General features: G+C 35.7%; 1 pseudogene; it reads left to right on the forward strand.

The window, feature by feature from the left end:
• The window catches only part of LOC143034700 (uncharacterized), a 24772-nt pseudogene that overhangs the window by 3056 nt on the left and 11716 nt on the right, over positions 1-10000 (forward strand).

Raw genomic sequence — 10000 nt, forward strand, 5'->3', positions numbered from 1 at the left:
GTCGAGGTAATGTGACGGCCCAAATCCCATTAGGTTTTTGAAGCGTATTCAGAAGTGATCTCTTGTTTTCATATATTCACATTTATGTGTAGAAAATTGTTGTTGTTGTTTTTAATGGAATTTATTTATGCAATTGCGTGTTTTAGCTGTAATGCTTATAATATTTGTTCTTCGTCTATCAAATTACTTTTTCAAATATATCTTTTAATGTTGATGAGATTTGTTCTTTTTTCTCTCGAATTCAGTTCTTCAAATACGGGTCATAGTTGTAGTGTTTACGATATTTCATTTGCAAAAAATTACTGGTAATACAAGAAAATTCTTAAAGTATTGAACTGTCGGTCATTGAAAGTTAGTTATGTATAATGAATTCAGGAGAAATGACAATATTTGTAAAGATAACAATATCATATATGTTTATTTTTCTAGATAGATGGTATATATATTCCTGTTGAAACAAAGAAATAAAAAACAAAGAAACAAAATAAGAAATAAACAAAACCAAAAGGAAAATAAAAAAGAAGAAAAAACATATATATATATATATATATATATAAATATATATATATATAAATATATATATATATATATATATATATATATATATATATATACTTATTACATGTATATACTATCCGAGTTCCTTTTTTCGTTCTCGCAAGATCCAGGACTCGAACAGATCCCGCGTGGCCGTTTTCAACGGTAACACGTTCCGTCCTCCTGTCCTAGTCTCCTCCGGTCCTTGATCTTTACTTCAAGTTCAGCGCCAACGGAGAGACATCTCGCGGCTTCAAGATGGAGTATTCTTTCATCCCAGCAGGTAAATATGAAAATAAGAACAAATGAATGGAAGAGACTGCAAGAGACCGTAAGGCCTACACTAGGCTGTTACGTGTCCCTCGCCACCCGTCATCCCTATCCATAAAGTTATCTAATGTTTTCTCAAGACAACTATTTGTTTCATTGTTCACTACACGGTTAGCAAGTCTACTTCACTTGTTAACCTCTCTGTTAGTAAAACAGTTTTTTGCCTATTTCCTTCTTGAACTTAAATTTGTCCAATTTAGACAGAAGAAAATGTATTGATGGCTTTGGATAATATAGACTTAGGTTGGCGTCTGGCTGTGCACAAGAAGTAACGGTGATTTGTCTCTGTGGTTCTGTCTGTGCAATGTGTATTTAGATTTGTTTATGATGTTTGATTGGAATTTTTTTTTTTTTTAACAAATCAAAGCATTTGTAGTTTTTTTAACCTATAATGTTTAATTCCTTCTTTTTTCTCCACTTCTGTCCTTCTTGTCCAAAATATATACATATATTGTTTTTACCAATGATGTCCACTTCATTTATATTTCTGAAGATTGAAACTATATCTGCACCAATACCACTGGCGAAAACGAGAGAAATAAAAAAAAATCATCAAAATCCATTCATAGATTGTCACAATCAAAACATAACAAATAATATACCTAAGAATGGTATTCAGAAGATGTATAAAATGATTTGGTACAATCATAGTAGGCTGGCGGCGTCATCAGAAGCGTGCTGGTCTCGAATCCCGCACTCCTATCCGATCCCCAGCAGTGACTGTTAACCTGTTTCGCATAGGACAAAGTTGACGAATTTGACTGCAGCGACGCGCCTCCTGGCGTAGGCTCCTCAGCTACACCCGTATACCATACTCAATATATTGCTAATATTAAAAAACTTTATACCTTTGCACTATAATGACATAACGCCCACCAAGACCACAATTAGGCAAACCTATTTCACTAACTCAGCTGACATTTGATCGAATATTAACGAATATCACCTATTATTGACATCTAATTAACACGTCGTGATAAATGACAAAATAAGGTACGAAAAAATATAGAGAACTTGAAAATAGATACGAACTCAAAGAATGAAATTCTGTTTATGAAAGAAAACTGCTGGTCGATGGGGTATTCAGTATAAAACGTATTTTTCAAAACAACTTGGGATTAGAAGCGTACAGAGGTAAAACTTTGTGGGATCTATATTGTGTGTGTGTGTGTGTGTGTGTGTGGTGTGTGTGTGTGTGTGTGTGTGTGTGTGTGTGTGTGTGTGTGTGTGTGTGTGTGTGTGTGTGTGTGTGTGTGTGTGTGGTGTGTGTGTTAGTGTGTGTGTGTGAGTGCGCGTGCGCGTGCGTGAGTGTGCCCATGAACACACGAATTTTTATCAATGAATTTATATCCTCTCTACGACCAAACCATGACAAAAAGCATTTGAATAAAAGATCAATTCATTTCATTTGTAAACCATATAATCGCCTAAGTATTGCATGACTTCCCAACAAAACCCGCATACTGAAGTTATCTATTAAAGTAACAATCATATGACCCCCTTCTCGAATTTAATCAAAACTGCTTACTAAAGAAATACTCTTCAGGATTTTTTTGTGATATAATGTTGATCAAACTACAATCAGCATTTGTCTATGTCTTCATTGTGACACAATTATCTTAATTTTCAATAAATTTCTTATGACAGGGGTAACAGGGTTGCTATATAAAAGGGAAACTTAATGTAGGCAAGAAATACCTTGATGGTGTTTTTTTCGTTTTATTAAGAATACTAGCCAGATTACCCGCGCGTTGCTGCGAGTTCGTGAATAATCCCTAACCTAACAAAAACCCCACCTATATTCAACCCTTAACCCTAACCAAAACAATTTTGGGGGGAAATGAAATATAGCTTTAAAAACCCCCCACCCGAAGGTTGGAAAACCCTAGTTTGAAAATACATACATACACAAAACACAAAGATCGTATGTACACATTTTTTGCGTGCGTTTGTGTGTGTGCGGATTAAAAATAAATGTCTAACACCTAAAAAGTGAAGAAATGTATCTCGTTTATCTTCAGAATATACATGGTTATAGGGGTTTATTTGCCAAAACCAAGGAGTTTGTGAATAGTCAATTTCCGCCCGCATTAAAATTAAATGAAAAATAACCAATATTTTAACATTTGGTAAAATTATACAATCATTTTAAATTTACATGCTTACTTACAAAATCTATCATGGTTTGTGGCAACATTAATTTCACAAATACAAATAATATTTGTGGACGCATACAATGGCTTGTTTAATTATATTAATTCTGATGTCACAAAAATAATACACGACTAAAGGGGGGACTACAGTATTGGCGTGTTCCCTTACCATAAAACCACCTAACTTTTTTGGAAATGAAATATAGTTATGCAAGTACCTGGAGTGATAGAGTATCAGAATATATATGGTTATGGAGGTCTATCTTCAAAACCCTAGGAGGAGTTCGTGAACAAACAAATAAACAAATAAACAAACAAACAAACAGACAGACAGACAGACAGAGGCTACTACTTTATTATAATAGATGATCTGGGGTGTCAGGCAGGATAAGGTTTCCCACATAGGCTCCCTTCTAGACAAGGAGAGACTTTCCCCAATAATCTCCTCTGCTAGGTCCCTGACCTGGACAGTCCTATGCCGGGTCCTTGACCTCGACAGTCCTATTCTATGACGAACACAGCCGGCGTTATAAGAACGAGAGGCATGCTGTTTGTGGGTTGCCGTATGGGAGATGTGTTGATTATAAAACAGGTGTTAGTTCCATTGTATGGGGTTAAGTTATATGAATGGTGGACGTTGCTAGGTTTGGAGTATATATTGAACTTGCGGTGATGTAATTGGGGTAGGTATGAGAAACGGGTCATTAGATCTGTATGGGTGACATTAGGCATCTCGTGTTGGTGATGTTGTGGGGGCGTTATGTTTGTCTTACTTGCATTATTGAGTAAAGCTCTTTTGTAATTGAGGAATTTGTGAGGTCTGCAAGATTTGGAGGTCTTGCTAAAGAAGAGTAACATCTCGCATTTGTGTGGATTGCGTGCATGGTTGGTGATGGTTAGTGAAGGTTGCACGGGTACATTTGTTAAGTAATTTTGCTAATTAGCTGATAACCCTAACAACCAATTAATAATTATTTATTCAGTCATTTCTAATATTTATTCACTTTTTTATCTTTAGTAACTATTGTACAGAAAAACAAGTAAGGATTACAAAGGATTACAAAGGCGGAGCATGCCGACAGGAGACCTTTTGATCCATATCTAGGTCGGATGCGAAAAAAAATCATAATAATATAATAATAAATAAAAACTATAATAATGTAAATAACAAATAAAATACATAAATAAATGCATAGGTATAGTTAAATAATAAACAAACAGGTAAATAGTAAATAAGAATAAATTGACATGTAACTAATAATAAATGAAAATCAAACAGACAAATTAAAACAAAACAAAAAACAAATAATATAAGATAAATTATAATCATTACAGTATCTTGCTTAGTACAATATACTCTAATATGCTTTCATCAATTCTAAAAAGAAACAATGAGATGAATTTTATCAAAATGTGACAATTTCTATCACACGAAATTTGAGAATTGTCATTTTTGAACAAGGACATAATCTTTAGATTTACTCCACTGCACGCACGGAATGTATCGACATTGGATAAAAATATCATGGTCGCTACTAAACGTTCTTTCCTCTCCATCACAATAACCCTTTATCTACTAAAAACCTAACACTGAGATGAAATGAACAAAGAGAGTAAACAAAACGTTAACAAATATTCACAAAAACATGTTATAAAGGAGAGTAATAATATTCTCAAGTTTGCATCATGAATGAGCTAGGTTTCATATAATATGAATCAATATTTTATTAGTCATTTGTGATTATTCTATTTCAGTCATTTCATTGTAATATTTCTTGATACGTACAGGGTAAGGGCGTCTACCAATACAAACATTATCAATAAAGATAGTAAATATCTATGAGGTATACTGGCCAACACATTTTGTACAGATATCATAAAATTCTTATTGATTAGTATCTTCTAATTTATTTTCTATTTATACATAATACTCATGTACTTAGTATTCTTACAAAGATTTTATTTTTATTTTCTCTTCTTTCTTTTTACGTACTAAAACTATGCTTGTGTTTGGTAAAGTGATTTTTAATAACATTTCTTGTCTACTTTCCATTCTTCTCCCAGTGTTTCTTTGCTCTCAAACTCTTCAGATTGGCTTCTCTATTTTGATTCAAAGACAAACAAAACCTGACACACAAGTTTTCAAATACCTTCACTAATCCTTCTGTCTGTGTTTGGTCTTAAAAACTTATCACTTTTTTCTATTAATATACACTCTACCCTCTTAAATCATTAATTCAGAATGATACATATATGTGTGTATATATACGTATATGTATATGTGTATATATAGATGTGCTTATATATATATATATATATATATATATATATATGTATGTATGTGTTATATATATATATATATATATATATATATATATATATATATATATATATATATAATGTGTGCATAATCTTAATCACAGTAATTCCATGAGTATCAAAAGTTTGTACACTTTATTTGAAAACCTGCTATATACATTTATGAAGTTTATTATTGTTCTTTCTATCAGTTCCTCATGATCGTTTTCATTTGCAGACAGCGAGATAACGCGTCCACCAGTAACAGGCAAGTACTGACTTCAAGCCATGGTTACGCATCATACCAGAAACACACATACACACACACACACACACACACACACACACACACACACACACACACACACACACACACACACACACACACACACACACACACACACACACACACACACACACACACACACACACACACACACACACACACACACAAAACACACACACAAACAAACAAACAAACTAAAAAGCACACACAGACACACATGTGCATATCTAGATATATATATTATGAAACAAAATAGCTCTTATAAGAATCATAACTATTTAGATTCATTTGCCTCTTTATTTACATATTCGTTCATTTATCATTTCTATCTACTCTGATTATTCTACTTATATTTTTCATCTATCATCGTTATTTTCCATTGCAATTAGACTGTGGTGGCTTCGTGATGAACTTCGGAGGAACGATAACTATGATGAACATGGCTCGTGATGACGAAGCCGCAACGCTGTATGACTGTGTTTGGATCATCCAGCCGCCCCAAGACTACGCCTTCAAGTCCCACTTGTCCATCAGGGTCGTCCAGTTCGAGGCCATGGGTAGGTTCTCAAGTGACCGTAGTCTATGTCAGTTGTGCTCAAACTGTGTGCCGTGGAGCACTGGAGGTGCCAGAGACCCCAGGAATGTCATAAAATTATCATGAATTTTATCTTTGTTAGATTGTCTCAGTACGTTTGTAATAGATAGCGTTTATAAGAGTCTGCCTATTAACTGTAAGAAGGTCTGTCTATCTATCTCTAAGACAAGATCCTTATTAGACCCTTCTAGGAGAGGTAGCCAACAAAGTCTCGTACACACTTCCACCCAATCCACTCCCATCCACCACTCATTGTTTCCCTCTAATTTTAGCTCCCTGTGGAGCGGTTTTATAAAGAGAAGAAAGGTTTTTATTTTTTCCCACGCCCATAAACCATAAAACTTGTAAAGATCTTGATGCTTTGGGGGATGGTTACAAGGAAGAGGAGGAGACACAGAAAAGGTTACATAAACTCAGGGTGCCATCACTGAAAAAAAAATGAGTCATTAGTTCGCAGCTGTCAGGTCTTAGTAGAGTTAATCTTAACTCTGGAGGTAAAAAGAATCATCTTTCTCAATAGCGTATATTTTTATAAGTGTTTCCTTCTGAATAATGAAATTTCCTGAAAATTTTATTCCCAATGGAGAGAATATACAATGACGTTAAGAGCAAAACTTAACAAACGATTAAACATTCACAATTTACTTACACAAATTTATAGTATCCATCGTTTAAGACACATCAAACTGGAACTAAACATTGTATGTTTGAAAGAGGAAGCAAAGGTCTTCTAGAATAGCATTGCCTGTGGCCTTAGTCTAGGGTCAGTGTTTGATTACATTCTTAGCTTTTATCTTATTCATTTAATTGCTATCATTATTTTTCTTTTTTTTTTAGGAATATAGTATTTACCTTTACTCTTATATTTCCTCACCCTTTACTAGTCTTGTTAATCACTTTCAGCTTCCACAATCCTTTTTTTCTACTTCACTCCTTAAACATCCCCTTTACCATCTCTACGACTCCACCCCTTAGGCGCGATACTGTTCCCAGGAATAGAACAGTTAGGTTAATCTCACACGTATCGACTTTTCGCCGTGCACAGTCCACGACACGACGTCGTGCTCTTGATTAACCACAGGTGTCTATTGACGCTTTCACACGTGGTCGCGGTTGTGATGTGTGAAAGTGTCCATAGACACACCATGGTTATTTGAGAACACGACGTCGTGTCATAGACGGTGAGTGGCGAAAAGTCGATACGTGTGAAACGAGTCTTAGTGACCAGCAACGAAAGACAACACCCTTCCCCCCCACACACACACATTTTTAGAAACCGGTTTGTTTTGATATAAAAAAAAAAACATTCGTGAAGCATGACGTCTCACCCTAAGAGTGTTCTCTTTCCTCTCTTCGGCAAATCCACAGGAGCTGATGCTAGACTCGAAGTACGCCAGGGGCTTACGAGTGACGACTATCTGCTGGAGGCTCTCGAAGGAAGCGCCAAGCAGTCCAGAAGCCAGGAATACGTCGTGGCCATCGACACGGGCTTCTATGTTAGACTTCGTGGAGCCTTTACCAAAGATTCGAAACTGGCCATCGTCTACTCGGCCTTCAGTTACCTCGGCAGTAAGTTTCACTTGACGCGTGTAAGATGTTAGATGTCTTTGATATAATCAGACTCTTCAGGAAGGATTAATAAATGCCTTGAAAACGAATTGACTCTATATCCAAACAAATGTTTCCTTGGGTAAATGTGATTGTGTGTGTTCTTAGCGATAACATAAATTGATATAGTGATTACTATAAAAAAATAGGTGGAAAATCAAAACATTTGATGGGTGTAAAAGGGATTTTGGAAAAAGAAGAAAAAAAAAAAGAATAAAGAGAAGAAGACAAAAAAGAAATGTAAGCTTGATGTTGGATTCTTCTCCAATTCCTCTTTTTTTTTTTTTTTTTTTTTTTTTTTCTTAGGCTGCTATTCCCTGACGGATTTGATGTGTCACAACCACCGCTGCGTCCCTAAGATGCTCCGATGTGACGGTTTTGACCACTGCGGTGACAACAGCGACGAGCCAACATCGTGCTACGGAGGTCCTGGTGGCAAAACGCTAACACCCGAGGACGCGGCCTGGTGGTACCAACACACACCCAACTACTACTTCCCACAAAAGAACAGCATCTTCGCTGGACAGACCAGCCACGGGATTCTCCTCCTTGTCTCTCTCATGGGTGTGTTGTATTTTTGTACTTAGACAGTGGTATCATCCATTCCTGTAGTCTCATTCATCCTCAGTTAGATTTTTTTTCTTCTATTTAGCTGTTTATTTATTTATCTTATTTCATTTTGATCTGTTTGCTGTTGCTTTATTGTTTATGTTATACTATTATTATACTATTTTACTATATTTTATTATACAATATACAATAGACTATTATACTATATATTATACTATTATTTTACTATAATTATACTATATTATACTATTATATTATATCTTGTTTCAATTTCTTTCGTTTGATGATATTTTTATATTATTTCATCTATATCTTTCTACGATTACTTTATTTCTTATCTTATATTATTTCAGTATGCTTAACCTAGATTTTTTTCATGTCATTATATCTTATTTTATTCAGACCTCCCCCTTTCCTTTTGTGAACAACATACTGACACACTTTATAGAGATTGGTCTATGTGACGTAAGCAAGCGCGTATGTATGCATGTACGTATGTATATATATATATATATATATAAATATATATATATATATATATATATATATATATATATATATATATGTATCTATGTATCTATGTAAGTATGTATGTATGTATGTATTTATGTATGTATGTATGTATGTATGTATGTATATATGTATGCATGTATGTATGAATTATGTATGTATGTATGTAGGTAGGTAGGTAGGTAGGTAGGTAGGTAGGTAGGTAGGTAGGTAGGTAGGTATACATCAACACCTGCATGGTTATTCATCTCCTGTAATTTCTCTCGAAGTGAGGTTTCGTTCACATCACCCCCTGCCCCTGGCTCCCATCTTGCGGGAGTTCTCCTCGAAGAAGCACATCTCGCTTACTTTCTTTCCTCCCTTCCAGTACTGGTGCTCGTGATCGTGGCCCTCATCTCGTACATGTTCAAGCAGAGTGTGCAAGAATCTGATCGTCGCCATGAACGGCGAGAACGTCGGGAACGAGGCCACAACCGAATAAGTAAGTTTCTGGGAAACCTCATTTTGGACGAGGTGATACGAGGGGTGGGCAACCCTTGGCACGCGAGTGAAACCTGGCACGTGAAATCCAGAGGTCACCTTAAAAAATAAAATAGAATAATAATAATATGGCTTGGCGGCGGATTGGGACCTTAGGAGGTGAAGGAAGGGAGGGAGGGGGCCCATATTTGTATGTAGGTCTATAATTCTACTCTGTTGGCACAGAAGAAAATTTTGCATCAAAGATTTGGCTGATTTTGGCACACACACACTTGAAAAGGTTCCCCACCCCTGGTCTAGGTTCTCCTAAGGCAAAGATGATACGGTTTTCTTTGGTTGAGGGACGTCTACACTTGGTAGCTCCCAGCAGCACACCATAAGCATCGCTGTTTATGCGCCCACACAAAGAAAGGAACAAAAGAACGATGACGACTACGACGAGGATAAAGAGGTGGAGGGGAGGGAATAAAGGTTAATGACCGGTGAAAAAGGTGAAAATAAAAAATAGAAATCCAGGAGAAAGGTTAATGACCGGTGAAAAAGGTTGAAAATAAAAAATAGAAATCCAGGAGAAGGATGGATGAGAGAAAAAATGAGGATATGAGGATGTAGAAAAGAGGGGTATCAGGAAGA

This window comes from Oratosquilla oratoria, chromosome 17 (genome assembly GCF_046742065.1).
Source record: "Oratosquilla oratoria isolate Oo_2021 chromosome 17, ASM4674206v1, whole genome shotgun sequence".
Classification (NCBI taxonomy): domain Eukaryota; kingdom Metazoa; phylum Arthropoda; class Malacostraca; order Stomatopoda; family Squillidae; genus Oratosquilla; species Oratosquilla oratoria.